Source organism: Thermobia domestica, chromosome 3 (assembly GCF_964235325.1).
Source record: "Thermobia domestica chromosome 3, izTheDome1.hap1.1, whole genome shotgun sequence".
In the NCBI taxonomy this organism is placed as follows: Eukaryota; Metazoa; Arthropoda; class Insecta; order Zygentoma; family Lepismatidae; genus Thermobia; species Thermobia domestica.
This window is the reverse complement of record NC_137456.1, coordinates 272466231-272481529: the sequence shown is the minus strand read 5'-3', so window position 1 is coordinate 272481529 and position 15299 is coordinate 272466231.

Sequence of the window (15299 nt, the reverse complement as noted above, 5' to 3'; positions counted from 1 at the left end):
CCCATCAATTTGTAAAAATGAAATCCAGATATTTTAACTTACAAGAGTTGGAAAACTGTTCAGTATGCATTTCCTTCAGTATTGAAGAAAGAAATGTATTTGAAACTGTAGGTGTTATCGTGGTAATTACGAAAAAATATTCAGAAAGAATTTAAAATACTCTATGTGAAAACCAGAATTCGTTAGAAAGTATTTTAAGTACGTTCTGAAACTACATGCAATAACAAATCAAAAACATATCAATTCCTATTGGAAAAATGAATCGTAAATATTTTCTTTCTTAGCACAAATTCATATCTGAAACTAGTTTAATATTTTCTAAACATTTTCTACTGTTACAAAACACCAAGGAAAATAATTTGAAAATGTTTTTGATATCTCTACTTTATATTCTCTGAATATTTTCTGTCATGTACAGAAAATGTTCATTAAATATTTTCTGTGATGTACGGAAAATATTCACTAAATATTTTTTGTCATGTATAGAAAATATTTTTTGGTATGAGTGGAAAATATTTTAAAATTGTTATTTTACAGAACATTAATTTTTGTTAAAAATGGATTAAAAATCTTCAGAAAACATTTCAACTAAGTACCCAATACATTGTAAAAATATTTAGAAAAAATTTATTTATTTTAGACAAATGATTTTCAGTGTTATTGGCAAATGATTTTAAAATATTCCATGCGAAACATTTTAAAAACCATTCCGTTAACATTGTATAAAACGTTTCAAATACATTTTCAGTAATGTGTGGAAATGATTCAGAAAACATTTTTCGGAAAACTTTTCTAACGGCGTATAAAATATTTCTACAACGTTTTTGAGTATATTGCGAAAATATTTTCAGTATTATTTGGAAAATGTTTTCAACAACATATGGAATATATTTCCTTAAGGGAAGTAGGATACATTTTCTGAAGGAAAATGATGGTACGTTTTAGAAACGTTTTGAAAATATTTCATTGCTGTGTGGGAATGAGTCAACTTGTAAACTATTCATTGCAGCTTTGGAAAATTCAAGATTGCTAATAGAACTCCAACTGACCAAAGCAGTGTATATATTTTAAGATTATACAGGGTGTCCGAGAAGTCCTTCCCTGATTACAGAAATTGATAACTCAGGCTAGAAATAAGATAGAAATATGAAACTGGTGTTGAATTGTTTACAAACTATAAAAGTTTTGGTCACATCAGTACATTTCCACATGAGCACCCTTGGTAGCACGTAGCACATCTAGGCGATATTCAATTTCTATCCACACATTAGCCAACATCACTGGAGGGATCGATGCAACTACTGTGGTTATTCGTTGCTGCAGGGTTTCAAGATCTGGTACACGTGTTCGGTAGACCTCATCCTTGACATAACCCCATAAAAAGAAGTCTAATGGGGTTATGTCAGGAGAGCGTGGAGGCCAAGCTGTTGGTCCATGACGACCAATCCATCGCCCAGGAAATGTCCTATCGAGATAGGCACGGACGTCCAAACCCAAATGAGGCGGTGCACCGTCTTGCTGAAAAACGACATCGGGGCGATACTGAAGCAGCTGAGGAACAGCATACAGCTGCAACATATCCAGGTACACTGCAGATGTGATGGTATCCTCAGCGAAGAAGAATGGCCCGATAATTCGATCGTGCAATAACGCGCACCAAACATTCACCTTTGGAATTGAGACTTGGTAAAACAGAACAAACCTAACGCAGACAAAAACTTTTATAGTTTGTAAACAATTCAACGCCAGTTCCATATTTGTATCTTATTTCTAGCCTGAGTTATCAATTTCTGTAATCAGGGAAGGACTTCTCGGACACACTGTATATTTATGTTACAGTTTCGGCTGTGTAACATACCCTCCAGACACATTATGAGAGAAATATCCAATTTTGACAACTTATATATAATCTGAATGCAAGAGACGACCACTTTCTCTTTACAAAACGTAAACTTTTAATCGGCTCTAAAAAGTGAATTCTTAGTTAGTGTAGTCACTTTTTCTTTTTGCACACCTGTTATGAAACTCTTAATTAGGTGTCTTTCATTTACATTTTCTATTAGCTATTGCCGATTTGCTGTTCTCCATAGTATATCTGCTTCTACAGCTCGTGTTGATCCTTTTAATTCTTTCTTCCTATTTTGTATATCATCTTTTCCCGTAATTCAAATATCACAAGTCCACTAGATCAATTCATCAACTTCTCCTTCCCATATTTCTTAATTCTAATCTTCTTTTCACTTTCTTATCACACTCTTTTTCTCCATTTCTAATCTTATATATAAAAACATTAAAGAAACGGGGCATGAGCTAGATTGGGAAGGAATAAAAGCATTAGAAAGGGGAAAAAGGAGTGTGATAAGAAAGTGGAAAGAAGCCCAGTGGATTAAGAAATATGGGAAGGAGAAGTTGATGAATTGGTCTAGTGGGCTTGTAATACATGAATTATAGGAAAGATGATAGACAAAATAGAAAGAAAGAATTAAAAGGATCAACACGAGCTGTTGAAGCAGATATACGGTGTATTATGGAAAACAGCAGATGGGCAATAGCTAATAGAAAATATAAGTGACAAACACTTAATTAAGAGTTCCATAACAGGTGTGCAAAAAGAGAAAGTGACTACACTAATTAAGAATTTACTTTTTAGAGGCAATTAAAAGTTTAAGTTTTGTAAAGAGAAAGTGGGTGTGTTTTGCATTCAGATTGTATATAAGCTGTCGAAATTGGATATTTCTCTCATAATGTGTCTGAGAAAGGCTATGTTACTTAGCCGAAACTATAACACAAATACATAATCTTAAAATATATATCAGGAATGAGTCACTTGCTCCCAGCAATTTTTGACTCTGTACCAGGGCCGGATCTAGGGGTGGTCAATTCGGGGCATTTGCCCCGGGGTGCAGCTGGTTGAGAGTACATAGGGGGCGTCATTTCGATGCAAAATTGGGATAAATTAGGACAGATATACGTCTTTGCCCCGGATGCAATATTTCTTAGATCCGGTCCTGCTCTGTACCACAGAAACTAGGACATTTTTGACAAACTAATAACTCAGTATGAAATATAAGTCCATCACTATGACTCAGGGACTAAGGAAAGTCAAAACAACTTAAGCATCTTACTAACTCCGGAAGATCCGTGTCCAACTCTCAGCAAACAAGGTCATGCTGAGAGCTTGGGCATCAGCATAGAATAGTGATGATGAATTTCCTGGCGAAGGGTACCACTATTATAGGAACATACACTGCTGCAGACACTATGAATTACTAAAAATAAAAAAAGGAAGCGAGGAATGCTGACTAAAGATATCCCTATCCTTCGGGACAATGCTCCAGGTAGAATCACGATCCTTCACATATGAATTCCTTTCTCATCTCCCGAACTCTCCTGACTTTACGCCATCTGACTTTCATCTTCCTAACCATAAAGTCATTTTTGAACGGAAATAATTTCGAAGACGATGAAATGTTGGTTTCTGAAGCCAAACTATAGCTTCAGATATAATCTGCGGACTTCTACAAACAAGATCTGTACACGTGTCTAAAGCAATGGGAAAAGCGTGTGGCCATTGGAGGTTCCTATGTAGAAAAGGATTAATTTCCATACCAAATTTCATTTATCTCAGTCAACTGTCAGTAAATCCTTAACGACCTTCTCCCCCACATAAATTAACAAAACAAGACGAAAAACATTTTGAGACGAGACGAGAAAATCCTTACCCTTAAGTTTACGTCCCACGATTATGCCTCCTAGGCTAAAGGATACGGTGATGATTAGAAACGTTGGAATGAAGAAAGTGGGAGGAAACGAGAGAACTCCGAGGAAACGCACGCACACTGCGTTTGTTCACCACAAAGTTCACTTGGAGTGAGCTGGAATCGAACCAGGGACCCCATCCACCAGAGATGAACGCTCCACCACTTTTTTATTTTCTTTAAAGTTGTCTACTTAATTTTACTCGCTTCCTTTTTCCAGTAATCTAGAACGACAGGGACAGGAACACAGAAACATCGAGGACAATTAAAATTCTAAAGGCTCTCCCACCGGGAATCGAACCCGTGACTCCCTACACCAAAGGCGCACCTGCTAACCAGTAGACCAGCGTGTAGGACGCACTGAGTCACCGCAGCCCGATAAGAGAAAATCTTTTCGAGAATATAGACGAGATGAAAAACATTTTGAGACAAGACGAGAATATCTTTTCGGGAATATCGACGAGACGAGAAAGAATTCCTGAAGAATTGAGACGAGACTTTTTCAAAATTTACTAGAGGAAACGACAAAACATTATTTATCGCCTCGTAAGCAACACTGTGTATAATTACATTCTTTATCACGAGTGATGCTATATAGGGTAAGACCTCATTTTAAAATGAGCTCTGAACGACTATTGTGCGTTCGAAGCTCTTTCTTCAGTAATGGATTCCGGGACCTTATTCACCAAAGGCACACAAGGCACTAGATTAGAGAAGAGGGCCTTCACTGCATAAGTATTGTATAACTTGAATATCAACTATAAACGATGTCTTAGATAAACAATAGCTAACTACTGCTGATGGTGTTGATGGAATCTTGGAAATTAATTGGTGAAATATTAGCATTGTTTATGACGTCAGGAAGATCATGAGAGACAAGCAATTCAACTACCTTCAACTCTTTGAATTTACGAACAACGCAAATGAAACTATAGCAAACATTGACATCCAAGGGTCAAGGCTTTATTCGCATTGACACGTAATTCTAATGTAGACGATTTGCGTAACAGACAGCAAACGGGTGATTCCGCATTGAAAAAGTAATAAAATACAAATATTAATCTCTATTGTGATCTCTTAGTACCTTGGTTTAGTTTTTACATTGTTTTCCACTATGACTCAGCGGTTAAGCTTTCGTTTGTGTTGCGAAGGAAATCCAATGGTGAATTCAGATACTCATTCTATCAGAGGACACTAGCGGACCCAAAAGAGTCATTTGGGCAGGAAGGAGCGCCTCTTGCCTAGGTTGATATCGAAACCGAGTCTAGTTTCTGTCTTATCTCAAAAAATCGAGATTGGGATGGACGTTTGTAAATCGAGATGAAAAATTAAATTTAACGTAATGAAACATTTCTATACCTAAAAGTCACAATAATGGAAACTTACAAATAACGCTAAAGTACTCTTTTTTAGTTTTGATAATCTGTAAAGGACACAATTATATTACCGTGTAATATTTCCACTTACTTTCATTCTTCTTTTTTATATATTTTATTATCCACTTCTACAGTTCATTGTTCTACTTGCTTAATTTGTTTAGATAACGTTCTTCTGCTAAGAACTTAAGGATCTATTCGCACACGAGCCAATGCGTTTATAATAGCCAATGCGACATGATCTACATCATGTTTTCAGCATCCACATACAGGGACAGAAACACAGGAGCAGCAGTTGAGTGTTGCGCGAGAAACCACTGAGTTGTCTTCGTCCAGTTGCCAGTTTTCCCATTAAAATAATAAGAATAATCTTAATGAAATTTTTATTTCCTGGACAAATTGTTTCTAGAGTTAATGTAAGTTTCCTAGCTAACAATCAAATAATTTATTGAACTGATTTAACGCTTGGAGCAAGATATGGTTCAGTCAAATTTGTTAGTGGTCTTTTTTTTTTTTCTTCAAAATATTGCTGTTTTAGAATATCGTTGAGCCTTGAATGTACACTATAATAGCTACAAGGCAAAAGTACAATACTATACTATTGGCCTCTCTGTACAATTTATCATAGTCAGAACCTGGATTCCATGAAAAATAAGGTTAGGGTCGTCACTCCCATGAGGAGTAGATTTAACACAGGGCACAAAGTGTAAGTGTATCATGGACATTTAGAGTACAGTAGTTCAGTAAGTCATAGGCTGAGTTTGCTTGCAATAGTGCATAAACTATTCCAGTATACTTCAACCTATTCCAATCTAACAGCTCTCTCAAGCAGTAGTAGATTTCATAGAACGAAGAAGAGGGTGGGAAGTGTCTAGTTACTCCAGAAACTAAACAATAGAACATTGTCATACTTAAGGAATGAGTGATGGGCTTCCTTTTGCTTTTGTGGTGGACAAACACCGTGCTCGTGGGTTTTCTCAGGGTTTTCCCGTTTCCTCCCACTTTCTTCATTCCACCATTTCATTCATTTCTCATTATCACCGTCTCCTTTAGCCTTAACGGCATAAGCATGGGACGTAAAACAAAGATTTCATTTCATTTTCCTTTTGCTTTTCTTTTCTTTCGTAATTTTCCAGGAAGATAGTTCCCAATAACAAATAATTTAAATAAGGATTTATCAACCTGGGAGTCGGGACCCCTATGGAGGTCACGAGCGGAATAGGGTCTATATGAGGGTTGCGAAGGGAGCTGAGAAAGATAAATGTAATTAAGATCTATAGCAAAAAAGTATTTTTTTAAAGATTGCTAGCGTCAATTATCCGTTTCGCTGGGTAAAAATAAGAAAAATTAGTAATATGTTCTGTTAGTCAGACACGTTTTAGGCCAAATGTTACTGAAGCGCTCTTTGATAGACGATGTTCTCTGTCTTAAAAATTAAATTTTACGATTGTGGGCTGAATTTGGTTTTAAACTGCATAGGAAGTGTCACTCTTCATCTCAGAGACCTCGAAATTATGGATTCGACACTAATATCGGTCATTTTCGATCATTTTTATATATCTCCCCCTCCTCCTCCCCTAAGGTGCAACCTTAAAGTGCAATGATTTAAAAAAAAATCATCCCAGACCCGAACCTTATCTATATTGAAAATTTGATTGAGATCGGTCGGATGGTTCAAGAGTTATTAAGTCACAAACATACTCACTTTCCTGTATGCTAGACATATTTTCAATTTCATATGTATTATCAAATTATTATTCTTACTCCTATATCTCCTACATAAAACTTATACATATGAAATTTATACATATGAAACTTATACATATAACCAGGGCCGGATTAAGGGGGGCTTAGTGGGGCTATAGCCCCGAACCTCCAGGTGGACAGGGGCCTCCACTCTTATGAAAATCTCAACTGGCTCTCTAAAAGAAAATCATGGAGATACAATCATCATCATAAAATAAAATATGACCAAAGATATGAAACATATTCCCTTAACTTCCCTACTGAACTTTCACAGAAAACTTTTAGTCGAAATCAGTCGGGCCTCTAGATGGATTAATCCGACCATGGTAATAGCTTACCAGGGTCGCTCTCTACAAGATGTAATAAGAAGGTGTCATAATTCTCAAAACATTTCAAGACTTTGGTTTTCATTTAAGTCGGAGAATATAATCTTGTTTCGCCGAAGCATAAGCGAAGAGTGGCATGAATTGCTTAATGGTTCGTCTGAAATTTCAGAGTAATTCATCCCTTAATTCCACCCCGAAAATTATTAAACTTCGAGAAAAGTGTCAAACTCCAAGGACCAACAAGGTGTCGCGTCTATTCGGATGATATTGATAGCTAAAACCATTCAGTAAGTTCAGAAGTAGTACCATATTTCTACTTTTGGAGGGAAGATAGAGTACAGTACAATATAATTTGGAGGAAGCATATAGTAGCCATTATAGGATGGCACCCCTGGGTAAACACATGCTTACTTTTAAAATTGTCTATTTAGGAAAATAAAACTGCTATATATGAGTGCTCATGGTGAGGAAATAAGTGTAAATATGTTTTCTGTGAGTCTTTCTTTTGCTAGTTGTTAACCCAGTAATGAGAATCGCTCTCTCTTCCGTGGTAAATGCTATGACGTGGTAGCAGCTACGTCAGTGAAAGCCAAATGAAGACAATAGCCATGAGAATTTTAATTATGGGAAATCATGAATATGTCATTACTGACCGTACATCCATCCACTGACGAAGAGACCTAGCCTTTCTTCCCATTCTATGACTTTGAGAGGAAGATATTCAACGGCGACTAGCCATTTAGCATTATTGTTTTCCTGTTCACTATAGGGTACGCTAAAAATACCATTACGAACTGATTGCTTAAGAGACATAGAAAGTATTGAAATAAAAATGACTCACCTGTTAACATGGAGTAGAGCTATTTTCCATTGGTAACAGCTTTTAAATAAAGAATAATTTCTAAAGATCGAATAATTTCCATTTGTTGCAATAAAACAAGGAATAGTTTGGTTGATAAGAATAACCAAAGTTTTTGTTTTCAAAATTTAATAATTTTTCAAAATCCTTATTGCATAAGTCCCATTGATGTTTTTAGTTTCTGAAAATGTGACTCAAATTTTGATTACCCACAATTCGGGAACTATAGCCTGTACAACATAATAGTAGGTCGAGGTCTACCATCATATAAAGTTTGATCTTGATCTAATGACTCCGGCATAAATTTTCTTTTCGAAAATAACTCAAAATTTGACCGCATATAGCTCTGGAGCCACGAGTATGTACAACATAAAATTCCACACGCTTATATAGCAAGTCAATCTGAATCTCAATGCCAAGTTTAATTCCGATCGAATGAGTTCCATTGATAGCCTTTTGTTTCCAAATATATGATGCAAAATTTGATCGTTAATAATTCAGTAACCGCAAGCCTGCACCACACAATATTTTACACTCTTAAGATTTGAATCCCAATGATTTCCTATGACGTTAAGACAGAAAATTTGATACTCCATAACTCAGAAACCCACATAATATTTTACATGCTTAAGATTTGAATTCCAATGAATTCCGTTGATGTTATGACACAAGAATTGATTGCCCATAATTCGAGAATCGAAAACCTGAACACCATAATAATTTACACTCTCATATTACAAATGAGAATTCGGTGCGAGCGGTCGGGGATTTGATTCCCGATGGGGGCACTCGGTCGAAAAAGTGTAAAACGCTTTTCACGCCAGCCACCCTGAATGAGGTTTTCCTGGGTTTTCTTCATTCACACCAGGCAAATGCCGGAGTGGTATCTAACTTATAGGTCCCAGGCCACTTCCTTCCTTCCCTTTTCCCGGATAGTGTGTTCACCGACGGACGTCATCCCTCAGAACGTGACTGGCTAAATGACCTTCGATGCCGAAAGCCCAGAAATCTAAATCCTAAACCCTACAAATGAAAATTTACCGGACCACCATAATCAAGTTTGATTTTGATCAGATTAGCTCGGTTGAACTCGTAAGATATAGTTTATATGTAGTTTCCCTTACTTTTTAGGAAAAATCAAAGGAAGAATGACCAAAGAGACCAATAATTACTGTTTCACAATGATAGATCCAGAATTGTACGAAGGGGAAATCACATTCGCAATGACTGTGAAGCCAGCTTTGCACTCCTCTGCCGCAAAATTATTCCCCGACTTTGGGGCCTCCAGTGACTTTTCACTTTGAAGACATCTTCTAAAGTGTAATGTGTGTAGTAAAATATGGAAGAGAGGTTGGGGTTTAAATCCCTCTTGAGTAACATATAAGTGGAAAAATAGACATTTGTAACTATCAAAATTGTCCTGAAAGGATATGAAATTGAGCGAAGATGTTCTGCGTACGCCATTGAATGTAAGTTTAACAAATATTGCAGGAAAAATATCAACAAATTTGACATTACATAATCATTTATTCAATATATGTCCCACGTAAGAATTAGTTAACGTAATTTTACATATTTTACTTAGAACAAAGAATTCAATCTATTTAAGAACTGCAATGTAACTGATGTCACAATTTCTCAAACTATTGCTTTAACTTTAATTTCTTAATCGATTCTGTTGCACACCCATTAGCATATATAATTATTAACAATGTGATTTCAAACGGATGCAAAAACTAAGTAATAATTGAACAGTTAATTAACCTCATTTATAGTTTATTTATAATATTTATTTACTTGTAATATATTGACACCTTAATATTCTCATAAAATATAGGTGTACATCCGATTTTGATGGTGTCTGAAGCAAATGAGATTTCAATCGATCATTCATTTGCAGCACCAAAACGCACTTACTGTTTAAAGTAAAATCTGAACCTCGTGTGTTCTCAATGGTGTTTTCGTACATATTTCCAACAAACTGAGAATATTTCGTTTAACATACTAACCAGAGCATCATTTGACAGTATTCGGATATTTAAAAAAAAAAAAACGCAAGTTATGTTCATCTTTAAAATTACGTAAAAAACCAGGTAACGATTTGCTGTTTTTGATCTTGATTCAGATAGATTCAAAACTATCTCCATCTTTAAACGCTGACTCACGACTTACGAAACTTATGATTCTGCTCATATATAGGTTGGCGCAAATATAGGGGGATTGTCCCTCTGAATAATCCGATTTGAAATTTGCTTTGTGGGGAGATATATGAAAGAAAAGTGAGATGAAATTAATGTATCTTGCTGTATAAATATAACAAGTTCACCTCAGAAATCAGATTCATCTACCGTAATGTGATTCTCATCTCTCCCCCTACCGCTCTCCCCCCCCCAGAATAAGCCTCAAATCTGCCCTACTCGCAATGTTGGAGACAACTCTGCTCCCCTGATCCTTCACAGCATTGTTTTGCAACTTCATAAATATTTTGAACATAGCTTAAAAAAAAAAAGATTATGGAAACGATCCTGCGCGTCCCTCCACACACAAAAAAAGAGAAAAAAATTACTAGTAAACGAGAAAAAGGTGGACACTAACCAAGTTAGTTTGTCAATATAGGGACAACAAAGTCATGTGTCACAGCAACCAAGTCAAGCAGGTTAAGGAGAGAAGATGATTGCAATCTTGTGTTACATGTTAATATTGCTAGGTTACAGTGTAATTACTCACAGGGGTACACTAACAGATCACGTAGTTACCACTACCGATCATAGCCTGTAACCGGTAACCTAGTTAGCATGTTAGAACAATCGACTTCTCGGTTAACGAAGCAGGATGTGTGAACTTTCTAACCGCGTATTTTGATTAATATAACATATTTAATGAATTACAATAATTTGTATTAATCTTTCAATCCCATCTCTGATAATGTGAGAACATAAAAATAATGCAATATTAAAATAGGTAACAACTACTTTAGTTTATAGTTCGTTATTGTTCATTGTACTTATGTGATACCCTTGTAGCTACCCATATCAGAAGTATCTCACAACTAAGAGTGAGAATTTGTTTGATTGTTACTCTTTCCTATAAGCAAAGCTGTACAAGGTTTTTGGTATTCGTATCGTAAAGCAACGTACAATGTATTATGTTTCCTGTAAACATCCCGAGATTATCGTTGTGAGTGTATGAATTATTTTACGGCAGTTACATGATAAGTAGTTCTACCATCTAGTGTGATTATTTGTACTAGAAACATGTGTCATAACATTATATTCATTTAAATGTCAGAAAATACATAAACCTCCATAAATAAATTTTCCTTCACATTTCTCTATGAAGAAATTCATGTAGAATCCATATTTTAATAACTGTTTACCTATTCCTTCGTATGTATTCACAAATGTTAAAACTTTTCGTTCTTAAAATTACAAATGGCGACGTTGCTGTTTGTGCTTCTAGTAATGCAACGTTACCAGTAAACAAATTCTGGAGGGTTAAATTTACCTTGTTTGAAAATCCGTTGATAACAACAGAGTCTTTTAAATTAAATTAACCTTCTTGAATTGGTTACCTTCTTCTAACCTCCTTTATAGGTTAGTAACATCAAAACACTCTATTGTTTGTACGTATTTTTCACTAACCTTTTTCGGTTGATTACCTGTGACCTCGTAAAATTAACCTTCTTTGTCTCAGAAGGGTTGTTGCAAATTGTTAATTGGCTCTAGCAGCCAAATTGTCCATTAACCTCCACTAGGCTACCGCTTGTTTCTGTCAGTGCAATGCTGAAGATAGATTCGCGCCGATGGGTATATATACAGGGTGTTTCAAAACAACACCGACAACCTTTGGGAGGTGATTCCTGATACTAAAATAAGACAAAAAGTATAGACCAACCAGGGTGCACAAATGCTTCCTTTCGGAGTTATAGACTGCCGGAAACATGAAAAAAAATGAACTTTAGAGGTCCATAGCTCCAAAAGTATGGGATCTACCGTTGTCGGGTCAAAACTTTTACTTAGGTACTAATATGTGCTCTATTCAAAAATACATGTTTCGGAATCCTAAGATACTCACGCAACAATTTTTTGTACAGGCAATTTGGTTACGGGCATATAATATGAAGTACTCACTAACTACCTCTATAAAAATTGTTGCGGAAGTACTGCAGGATTCTGAAACATGTATTTTTGGGTAGAGCACATATTAGTTCCTTACTAAAGTCTTGACCCGACTACGGTAGGCCCCATAATTTTGGAGCTATGGGCCTTTAAATTTCATTGTTTTTATGTTTTCGGCAGCGTATAACTCCGAAAGGAAACATTTGTGCACCCAGGTTGGTCTATACTTTTAGTCTTATTTTGGTGTCAGGAATCACCTCCCAAGCATTGTCGGTGTTGTTTTGAAACACCCTATATATATATATGGCCACTGATCATTTTAGAAATACAACAGACACTGATTATCCGAACACTATTCTAGAACACGCAGAAACCATCAAATCTTTAAACAAATAGCATTTTTTTTAAGAAGAAAGGAGGAAAGGGAACTTAAATTGTTCAAATTGTGTTATAATCGATTATGCTTAGCTTCTGAAATTTTTTGGGCAATCAATAATAGCAGCAGGAAATAACTTATATTTTATCTTTCCAAATAGACCTATATGTAAGTGATTTACTGTGTGTGCTATAAATATTTTGTTTTATAGATACGTATGTAACTTCATACAGGTATTTTTTTAAAAAGTGATTGTACCCTTTATCTGTTCTCTGCCAATATAAACTGTATGAGTTTATAATACAAAACTGATATGCAGAAGAATAAAAAAACATAATTTATGTATCTATAGTGTGATATTTCGCATGACGCTTTATATTAAGGGCTCACTGTACCCTTCACAGGGTTTTTTTTTTTTTTTTTTTTTTTTTTTTTACCAGCAGCCACTATATGAATTTATTATTTAAACGTTAAAGTGGAAGTTTTCATTTCATATCATTTCAAAAACAACTAAAACCACGTATCTATAATGTATATTGTTTTGCAGGGCGCTTTATATAAAGGGTGCAATGTACCCTTCAAGGATTCTTAACCAACAGTAACTGTATCTATTTATTGTATAGAACTGTGGTATGCAGAAGAATAAATCAAATCTGTATCTTTGGTGTGGTTTCGTAATTGCACTTCATGTAAAGGTTGCACTATACTCTTCACTGGTTCTTATCCAACAGTAACAATATGTGTTTATTGTACAGAACTGTGGTATACAGACGAATAGATCTAAATAAAACCGTTTATCTTTGATGTGTTTTCGCTAGGCCCTCTTTATGTAAAGAACGCATTGCATCTCTCATGGATTCTTTACCAATAACAACTGTAGAAATTTATGGTTAAAAACTTGTACCTTTATTTATAGTGTCGCGTTTCGGACGGCGCACCGGTACATGTCCCGGTGGGCATGCCCATGCTTGGTCCCAAGTTATGATTAGACTCTTTGCCGACTATTGGCCAACCTACTCCATTACCAACGTAATCTCTACGAAGAAAAATCCGATTGAGGATCTATTGGAAATGTGGCGGCAAACTGTTGGTTCGCCAATATACACTTTAAACCACATACTTTTCAACTTATCCCATATTAGTAATTGAAAATTGCCAACCATGCTGACCATTAACCTATGTATCACCCATTAAAGAGTGCTGCTAAAGCAATTGTAGTTAAGCAGACAGCATAATACTTGTAAATATGAATTAGAAACCATAAAAAAAACGTTATTGCAATATTCATTCTTTTTACAAGTAGTATGTACAGAGAAAAAAGTAGCCTATATATGCTACTATTTGAATAAGACGAACAACAATACATACCATCTATTAGTTAAAAAGTGCAATTTGCTACATATAGAGTACGTTAATAACAATTCCGGTCAAGCAAAATAAATTTGTCATTTATTATTGGCGACAAACGACATACGGTACTTTATAGCTCCCAAAAGTACGTTTTTTTTCGGTTTTCTGGAAAACTACGCATAAGATTTTGTTCAACTTGATCTGATCTATCGTCTGATATATGTCTTATTCTTGAACAATGTCTTGGTTTAGCAGAAATTAAACATTTAGAAATTAGGCCTAATTATAATTTTACGCTGTATCTCCAAGATTTCCACTTATTTGGCAAGCAAGCATTCCGTGACTTTTCCAAGTTTTCCAGGTCACGATTTACAAATTTCCAGGTCTATATACGAGGTGTGTTCTAAAATCGAACCTATGATTGACAAAAATACATTTATTGATTTGGAAATCTGAAATACTAATCCCCTTTCAAAGTAGTCTCCTTGATAATCCACACACTTCTCCCAGTGCTCCCGCCTTGTTGGAAGCACTTGTGGAACGCAGTTTTTGGAAAGATGAGCAACCGTGCCGTCGCATTCCACATGATGTCTTCTCTCGACTCAAATCAGATCCATTTTAGTGGCATTTTCAGCTTAGGAAATAACTAAAAGTCACACGGAGCCATGTCGAGTAAGTAGAGAGCCTAACGACACACAGCAATGTTGTGTTTGGCGATGAAAGAGTGAAGCAAATTTCTCGGACACTCTCCTCATGCCCAAATTCTCGTTCAAAATTGAGTGTACTGACCCGACTGAGTTCTTTCCGCTTGGATATCGCCAAACTTTTGGCAAAATTTAATGCAATATCGCTGCTCAAGTTTTTCTGTCATTTTGTAAAGAAACAAATCCGACGACCACTCACTCACTACACGTCTTCACTCGTTGGCCGACTGCCAGCAACTGACGATTCCTGTGGGATTGGAAAAATTCATGACTCCGCATGAGTGTCACTTTTACATCTACACTGAAGAAATTCTCTCGCCCTTCATTGATTTACACGGAAAAAAATAAGGTTCAATACTTTTTGAACACACCTCGCATAATGTAAGAAAAAGTAACTGTGCTTTCCCCGACCAGGTAGCCCCTTATATAGCTTATTACCACCATATATAGCTTGTTAGATATGACCACCTTTATTTTCTGAAAAATATGATAGAACAAGATTGTTTTTATAAGAAAAGATAGAGTATAGAGGAACTTGCCCCAGTACCGTACACCTAAGCATTTTTTTTCTATTTTTTTAACACCCAATCAACAAATCGATGCAAGAAAACACGCTGACAATAATCACAACATTGATAATAATATACTATAACAACAATATGTTTTATTATAAGATTTGAACATAA